The 9,634-nt window shown below is 32.4% G+C and overlaps 1 non-coding gene across 1 annotated transcript; it reads right to left on the bottom strand.

The window, feature by feature from the left end:
- Positions 1-2,258: 2,258 nt before the first annotated feature.
- On the bottom strand, positions 2,259-2,365 carry LOC133793078 (small nucleolar RNA R71). The gene has a single exon (XR_009874539.1). It is a non-coding gene; the product is annotated as a small nucleolar RNA R71 (small nucleolar RNA).
- Positions 2,366-9,634: the final 7,269 nt, after the last annotated feature.

Below are 9,634 nucleotides of genomic sequence, written 5' to 3'. Positions count from 1 at the left end.
TAAATATGGAATTTCAAGACCATTTTGGGGTGCTTAATTTTTGGGTAACCATCATCTTTTCTACCATTTTCTCTCTACCATTCTCTATTCCATTTTGGTGTTTTTCAAGAGCATTTTCAAGTATATATTTTATTTATTTTGTAATTTCTATTCTAGTTATGTGCTTCTAATATTTTTCATAAGATTATTAAGATCATGACGAAGCAACTTGTAACTTGATAATATTTATGTTGTATGTTGATTTCCCTTGTAATGCAACAAAGTTTATGGATTTTTCTTCTTCATCTATGTCTTTCATCTTTAATATCTCATATTTTGGATTGTTATATAATATTACACTTTGTTCTTCATTTTGCAAAACATAATATTCTTTGTGTAAGATGTGTCATTAAATTGTACACATCCAATGCTTAGAACAAAAATATTATGTTTGGCCTTATAAATAATGTTATTTGATTTTTTTTTCATTAGGTTGATTCACATTAAATACTTTGAAATTATATTTTTTTTAAAAAGTGAAGAAAAATCCTATCCTTTTAGAAATAATTTGTTCTTAAAAGTATAAATCTATTTGGAAAATGATAGTTTGACTTATTTTAACTATCACTAAAACTTGGGAATCAATATACTAATAAGTATTATTAAACTTACATTTTGTGGATTCTAGTATCTTAATAATCTTTCCTTTTAACACTTATTTTCAAATCACTATTGGTTTATTTTTATTCTCTTAAATAGCTTTATTTTAAATCTTTTATTTTATGTTTATGACGTTAAATCTCATCAATCTTTGGAGCTAGGTTATAATTTATTAATTTTGGTTTAAAATAGTTTTCTTTTTTATTTTAGACAACTCCTTTGGGTTCGATCTCGTGCTTACACGAACATTATATTTCATATACGATTCGTGCACTTGCGAGTTATAAATATTTAAAACATACCCATTTTGGGTCTATCAAGTTTTTGGCGCCGTTGTCGGGGAGTTGCAAGAAAAGAAACGAACTTTTACCACCCATAAAAAAAAAGCTTACTTATATTTTTATATTTATTGTTTTTTTTAGTTGACAACACTTGTGCCTTCTTTCTATCTTTTTAATTTTGATAGTCGATGGCACTTGTGCCTCCTAATTTTGTTGTAATTTTTATTCCGTGTATTTCTTTGTTAGTTGACGGCACTTGTGCCTCCTAACCCTTGTTGTAACTTTCTTTATTTTTCTTGTTGTAGTTTTTATTTTATTTTATTTTTGCAAGTTACTAGTTGATGGAAATTTTGCCTCCTAGTCTTTTATCTTATGTTTTAGTTTATGGCACTTGTGCCTCCTAATTTTTACCTTATTTTTGTTATGGTTGATGGCATGCTATGCATCCCTACTCTTGCCTAATTTTTTATAGTCTTATTTAATTTTACCTTACTTTTCTTTGTCTTTTATCATATTTTAGTATAATTGTGAAAAAATACTTGAAAAAAAAAGAAACCTAAATCTTGTCCTTTCACCATAAGCAATTTTTGCTTAAAGGAAATTTGAACAAAATTCTCAATCTGCCTCTACTAATTAACCTCGAGGAGTTGTTAGCAGTGTGCGAGTAAGTGGAATCAAATAGGCCTGGGGACAAGTAAACCATAAGAATTATATTGTTATGAAATCTATAAACATTCTAAGTATGCTCTGTGGTTGCGGTTTTAACTGATCTTCTACATCAGAAAATTGCTTGTTTGAGATTATCTTTGTTGCCTTGTTTGTGAAAATTGTATGCATCATTGGGAACGTAACTCTAAAAATCAATTAGTAAAAAGATGTTTATCTTTTTTTGAAATTGAAAGTGTTAGTAAAAATTTGAGCATCATGTAACCAATTGCTAATACTAATAGAAATCCTGTTGATGAAAATGTTGTGTTTGAAAAAACTTTGCTTGAATATTTTGCACCTATTACATCTAATGTCCATTCATGTATTGTTCTTCCCACCACTTCTGCTACCCATTTTGAGCTTAAACAATCAAGCATTCAATTGTTACCATCTTTTTATGGGTTGGATAGAGAGGATCATTACATGCATGTCAAAATTTTCTTAGAAATTTGCTCAACATTTAAATTTCAAAATTTTTATGATGAATCAGTCAAACTAAGATTGCTCCCTTTTTCATTAAAAGACAAATCAAAAGCTTGGCTAAATTCCCTTCCCACGGGATCTATAACTACATGGGATCAACTTTATAATAAATTCTTGCTGAAATTTTTTCCTATGTCTAAAACTGATAGTCTAAGGAGAGAAATCTCCGAGTTTTTTCAAAAAGATAATGAAGAGTTTTATGAATGTTGGGAAAGATTTAAAGATTTATTATTAAAATGTCTTCATCATGGTTTTGAAAAATGGAGACTTGTAAAATATTTTTATGATGGTTTGACCCCCTCTAATCGTCAAATGATTCAATCTATGCATACCAGAAATTTTTTAAAATTTCAAGGACAAGAGGCTTGGGACGCCCTTGAAGATTTGTCTGTCAATTCTCAACAATGGAATTATTTTGATCCTAGGTCTAGGTCAACTAATTCACCAAAAAGAGGAGGAAGGTATGAAGTAAAAGATGAATTAGACTTAAGAACATCCTTATACAAATTAGCGAGAAAAGTAGAAGCTTTAGCCATAAGCCGAACTATAAATTCTCCAATACAACTAAGAAAATATGTTTGTTCTATATGTTCTAGTCCTTGCCATAATGCCCAATCATGTCCTTCCTACCAAGAAGCCTTTTCTGAGGAGACCAATGCTCTTCATGCTTATGGGAAACCAAATGATAGCCCATTTTCATCCACTTACAATCCAAATTGGAGAAACCATCCAAACTTTTCATGGAGACAAAACCAACCTCAAATGAATCAAGGGCACCAATACAACACGCAAAATCAAACTCATGCCCCACAAAATCAACCATATCCTCAACAAAGAAAACCTTCCTTAGAAGATACTTAACAACAATTTATGCAATCCACTCAACAAATCCTACAAAATCAGTCTCAATCAATTACCAAACTCGAGACACAAGTAGAAAAACTCGTCATTGCTTTAGTTGATAGAGAAAAAGGAACATTCCCTAGTCAACCTATCCCTAATCCAATAGGTCAATATGAGATAGGAAAGTCTAGTCATAATGGAGAGGTCAAATCAATTTAAACTCTTAGGTCCGGAAAGAACATTGTCAAACCCGATTACATACCCGAGGTTGAAAAAGAAAAAGAAAAGAGTCAGCATTCTAGTTCTAATGCCAATGACTCTTCAAACAAGGAAACTCCAATCCATCCTTTCATTCCAAAAGCCCCATTCCCACAAAGATTACTTCCAATTAAAAAAGGCGGCCAATATAATGACATCTTAGAAGTTTTTAAACAAGTTAGTATCAATATCCCTTTCTTAGATGCCATTAAACAAATTCATGCCTACTCTAAATTTTTAAAGGATCTATGTACTATTAAAAGAAACACTAATGTTCCTAAAAATGCATTTTTAACTTAACAAGCTAGTTCAATTATTCAATATAAGAGTCTTGTTAAATATAAAGATCCAGGGTGTCCCACAATTTCATACATTATTGGTGATCATTTTATTAACAAGGCTTTGCATGATTTGGGTGCTAGTGTGAATTATTTGCCTTATTCTGTTTATAAGCAACTTGGTCTTGGTAAACTAAAACATACTTCTATAACTCTTCAATTAGTCAATCGTTCTGTGAAAATTCCTAGAGGCATTATAGAGGATGTTTTGATAAAAGTTGATAAATTTATTTTCTTGTTGACTTCATTGTTCTTGATACTCAACATGTGGAAAATGTGCATGCTCAAATTCCTATCATTTTAGGTAGACCATTCTTAGCTACATCTAATACAATCATTAATTCACAATGGTATTTTAAAATTATCTTTTGGAAATATGACTGTTGAATTGAATGTTTTTAATGTTGCTAAATCTGTTGAGTTGAGGAAGTGCATGAAGTTAACATGATAGATAGTATTTGTGAAAATAATGGAAATGACTTGCTTGACTTTTGTGAAAAATACTTTGGTATGAACTTGCATATTGGCGATTCTAATGATGATGAGAATTCTTTGCTAGAGTCTATACCCTTAGATGAAACCAAAGTTGAACCTTTTTCACCCTTAGATCCCGTTCAAGTAATTTCCGAGTCTATAAAGTTAGACCTTAAACATTTTCCAGAAAATTAAAAATATGCTTTTCTAGGAGAGTCTAAAACCCTACCTGTTATCATAGCATCCACCTTAAATAAAGAACAAGAAGATAAATTGTTAGATGTCCTTAGAAAACATAAAGAGTCCATAGGTTGGACCATTGGAAACATTAAAGGAATTATCCCATCCATATGTATGCATAGAATCCATCTAGAAGAGAATGCTAAAACCTCTCGGGAATGTCAAATAAGGCTGAATCCAAATATGAAAGAAGTAGTTAGAGAATAGGTCATAAAATTATTAGACGTAGGTATCATTTACCCTATTTCTGATAATCAATGGGTTAGTCCGGTTCAAGTTGTGCCTAATAAGTCTGGGATCACAGTTGTTGAAAACGAGAAAAATGAATTAATCCCTACTAGAGTACACACAGGGTGGAGAGTGTGCATAGACTATAGAAAGCTGAATAATGCTACTAGAAAAGACCATTTTCTATTACCCTTTATTGATCAAATGCTTGAACGTTGAGCTGGTCATGCATATTATTGCTTTCTTGATGGGTACTCAGGATATAACCAAATCCCCATTGCCCCAGAAGATCAAGAAAAGACTAAATTTACATGCACTTTCAGAACTTTTGCCTATCGTTGCATGCCTTTTGGATTATCCAATGCACCAGCGACTTTTCAAAGGTGTATGATTTCAATTTTTTCTGACATGGTTGAAATATTTCTTGAAGTGTTTATGGATGATTTTTCTGTGTTTGGTTCTTCCTTTGATGAATGTTTGCACCATCTTTCACTTGTTTTTATTCGTTACAAAGAGAAAAACCTTGTGCTTAACTGGAAAAAATATCATTTTATGGTTAAGAAAGGAATTATTTTAGGTCATGTAATCTCATCTGAGGGAATAGAAGTTGATAAAGCTAAAGTTGATCTTATTTCAAAACTTCCCCCACTTAAAACTGTGAAAGAAATTCGATCATTCTTAGGCCATGCCGATTTTTATATAAGATTTATAAAAGACTTTAGCAAAGTTTCTCGGCCTTTATTCCATTTACTTGGAAAAGAAAATGATTTTGTCTTTAATAATGATTGCCATGTTGCCTTTGTGAAATTGAAAAATTTATTGACTAGTGCACCCATTATTCGACCCCCTGATTGAAAAATACCTTTTGAAATAATGTGTAATGCTTCTGATTATGCTATAGGTGTTGTCTTAGGACAAAGACTTGAAAAAAATACCTCATGTAATTTACTATGCTAGAAAAACTTTAAATGATGCTCAATTAAATTATTCCACAACCGAGAAAGAATTGCTTACTATTGTTTTTGCATTGGAGAAATTTAGATCTTATTTGTTAGGGTCTAAAATTATTGTCTATTCTGATCATGCTGCATTAAATTATCTCTTGTCAAAAAAAGATGCTAAGTCTTGTTTGATCCGTTGGATCCTACTTTTACAAGAATTCAACTTAGAAATACGTGATGAAAATGGCTCTGAAAATGTTGTTGCTGATCATTTATCTAGACTAGTTTTTGAAACTATACATGACTCCACTCCTATCACTAAAACTTTTCCTGATGAACAATTGATGCATGTTTCTTCCTTGTCGTAGTATGCTGATATTGTTAATTATTTGGTCACTAAAGAAATACCATCTCATTGGTCTAAGCATGACATATCTAAATTCTATTCTGAGGTGAACAATTTTATTTAGGATGATCCTTACTAATTTAAATACTTCCCTACTCAAATAATTAGAAGATGCATTCCAAATTGTGACCAATCTAAAATCATATATTTTTGTCACGATCATGCATGTGGAGGACATTTTAGTGGTAAGAAAATAGCTGCTAACGTTTTACAATGTGGTTTTTATTGGCCTACTATCTTTCATGATACATATGTTTATTGTAAAGCTTGTGAACTTTTCCAAAAGTTAGGAAGTTTAACTAAAAGAAACATGATGCCTTTAAATCCTATTCTTATTATTGACATATATGATGTTTGGAGCATTGATTTTATGGGACCATTTTCTAACCCTTTTTGTAATCTTCATATTCTTGTTGCAGTTGATTATGTGTCTAAATGGGTTAAAGCTATTGCATGCCACACTAATGACCACAAAGTTGTGCTTCAGTTTTTGAAAGAAAATATGTTTTTTCATTTTGGTTCACCACGTGCTATCATTAGTGATAATAGTACACATTTTTGTAATAAACCATTTGAACATTTGATGAAACAATATGGCATTATAAATAAAGTCTCAACACCATATCACCCATAAACTAGTGGTCAAGTCGAAGTGTCTAATAGGGAAGTTAAGCACATTTTAGAAAAAACTGTGAATCCAACTAGGAAAGATTGGTCCTTAAGACTCACCGATGCATTGTGGGCGTATCGTACCGCATACAAAACACTCATTGGCATGTCACCCTACAGACTTGTGTATGGGTATGTGTGTCACTTACCTGTTGAGTTAGAACATAGAGCCTTTTGGGCTATTAAGCAATTAAATTTTTCTTTAGACAAGGCAGGTGAGAAACGAAAGCTTCAACTAAATGAACTAGACGAAATTAGGACTGAAGCATTTAACTATTCAAAAAAGTATAAGGATCGTATGAAATTTTACCATGATAAAAATATTTTGAGAAAAGATTTTTCTCCAGGACAGAAAGTCCTTTTACACAACTCTCATTTGCATTTATTCCCGGGAAAGTTACACTCTAGGTGGTCCGGTCCTTACATTGTTCATATTTTTTTTCCACATGGAGCTATTGAAATTGAAAATCTTACAAATGGTGATATATTTAAAGTTAGTGGACAAAAATTAAAACCATTTTTAGAATTAAAAACTGGTGAAGTGGATGAAATCCTCCTTAAGGATCTTATTTACCAAGTTATTTGATTGCTTGCAATTACTTATGGTAACTTGTGTTTATCTGTTTTGTTATTTTTTTGTGTTTGTTTTCATGTTTACTTTTGTGTCTTATACTTTTTGCTAAGTGTTTCTTGCTCTCTTGACGTTGCACCACGATGAGGTACGGTCATTCTAAACTCTAACCTCTTGTCAATTTTAATTTATATTTATATTTTGACACATTGAGGACAATGCATAAATTAAGTTTGGGGGTAGTGAGTTTAATGGTTGTTTACCACTCATTGTGTTGAAAATGATGGTAGAATTGTGTTAAGTTTGTTTTGAAAAAATATATATATAAATAAATAATGTTTTATTGTGTTTTGTTTAAAAAATATATATATAATAATAAAAATAAATAAATATTATATAATTATAAAAAAAATTGGTGATATTTTTCATTTTCAATGATAAAAATCTTAATTGAGTTGAGTTTAATTCTCTTAAAAATATGAATAATTTTTAAGCTTTATCTTTAATTATTGGGTCAATTTTGCTTGTAACGAAAATTACATTTTTCATAACAAAACACTTTTATTTCTTATGAGTTTAAGTGAAAAATAATTTTTTTTAAAAAAAAACCTCCTTTTAAAAGCGAAATTGACAAGTTAATTAATTACATAAGCTAAACTTTTATTCATAACAATTTTTTAAAATTATTTTCATTGTGCAATTTTTGAGAAAATCCTTTTTATATCACCAATAAAAAACAGTGTGTTTTAAATTCTTTTGCTTGAGGACTAGTGTAACGACCCAAATTGACTAATATGGCTTAAAGGCCTTGATTAGTGTAGCAGGAGGGCATAATTGGTTTGTGTGTGAATTTATTAATTTAATGCATAATTATATGATAAGCATGCTTGTATGGTTATATGAATGTAAACGTGATTATGTGTTATATTTGTGAGAACCACATTATTATGTGGGTAGATCTGCAGCATGCGATTTGAGGCGATCCTAGGGAGCTAGTTAGCGGGAAATTCACAACAGGGCTTAATACTAGACTTGGGACAAGTCAAGGGGTATTTTAGGTATTGGATGGTCACTTAGGTTATCGGGTTATGGAAATAAATAATGGGAGATATATTTGAGGTTAGGAAGCCTAGGTGGGAATATTGGGGAGTTTTACCATTTTGCCCTCGGGGACGTTTCCGGCACCCCGAGCCTTGGGATTAACTTAATTGCTTAAGGATAGACTAAGGAGACTTTAGAAAATGGTAAAACCAAAGGCTAAACTGACCCTTCTCTCTCTCTCTCCCTTTCTCTCTTAAGGAAACTACAGAAAACTAAGGGAATTAAGCTGGAATTCAGAGAATTGGAGCTGTGATTTAGGAGATTAGCTCAAGAATTAGTTGAGGGTTCAATCAAGAATTAAGGTAAGTCATAAGCTTTATGCATGGTGGTTAAATTCTGTGTTTATGGCTGGGTTTTGAGGTGTTTATGGATTTTGACATTGAAGGATTGAATTGAAGCTTGGAACTTGGGAGTTAGCTCATAAATCTTTTAGAGAGTTGGTTCATCAAAGAAGGTAAGCTTGAATTTATGGTTGAATGGCTGAATCCTAGTGTTTTTTTGACTGGTTTTGATGTTTTTTAAGCTTTTGAGTTTCAGAGATTGAAGTGAGATTTTGGTGAGTTTCTAGCTAAGTTTTTGTTGGGTTGTGTTGTTGGAATAATGTTAGAAGTTTTGTGATAATTGAGTTGTGGAATTGGGATGGTTTCGGATGGTTTTGAGTGAGGTTTGAGAGTAAAAAATAGTGGATTTTCTGGGTTCGAAGGGGTTGGGTTGCGACATAGTTCTTGGTGATCTGCGACCCTCTGAGACTGATGAATTTGAGGAAGGAGGGCGGGCCGCGGCCTGTGTCTGGTTCTGGGTGAGAATAAGCCTCTGTTTGGGGCCATGTCGTGACATGGGAGGCTTGAGTCGCGACCCTTAAGGAAATTAAGGGGTTTTTTGGGATTTTAAGCATGGGAATTTAACCTAGGGTGCTCGGGATTGAATCTATTATCGTGCTTGGTGGAATTCGATGTTCCGGAGACTAGAACCTTATTTAGAAACCCTTTTACAATTATTAATGGTATCCCTTATCTTGGTTGTGACTAGGTATAAGCTAGGGGCTCGAGAAACGGATCGTGCTCAAGAGGCATCTCGCATAACCAGTACACTTGGAAACTAAAGGTAAGAAAAATGCACCTGGTTGTGAATTTATAATGGGACTAAGGGTTTCCTATCTTGTATGCTTTATAAAGGGTGGTATTATGCCATGTGCATAGTAGACAAACGGCCCTAAGAGTGTCAAAGTTTACATTGGCGCACAGGGCACGACTCAGCCACTGGTAGCTGAGGACAGCTTATTATTCACTGAGCTCGGTTTAAGTGGACCAGAGTCAGTGGGATTAAACAGAGGGTGCGACCTAAGGGTGGCGACCCTAATTATCATATTATTGATTATCATTATTGATTGATGAATTTGTTGTGTTGATTAGCTGAGTGTTTGTTTGTTGATTCTTTGGTTATGTCTGTGGATT

The sequence above is a fragment of the Humulus lupulus genome, chromosome 7 (assembly GCF_963169125.1).
Source record: "Humulus lupulus chromosome 7, drHumLupu1.1, whole genome shotgun sequence".
NCBI classification, from domain to species: domain Eukaryota; kingdom Viridiplantae; phylum Streptophyta; class Magnoliopsida; order Rosales; family Cannabaceae; genus Humulus; species Humulus lupulus.
Note: the sequence above shows the minus strand (reverse complement) of the source record. Positions and strands in the feature narration are given on the sequence as shown.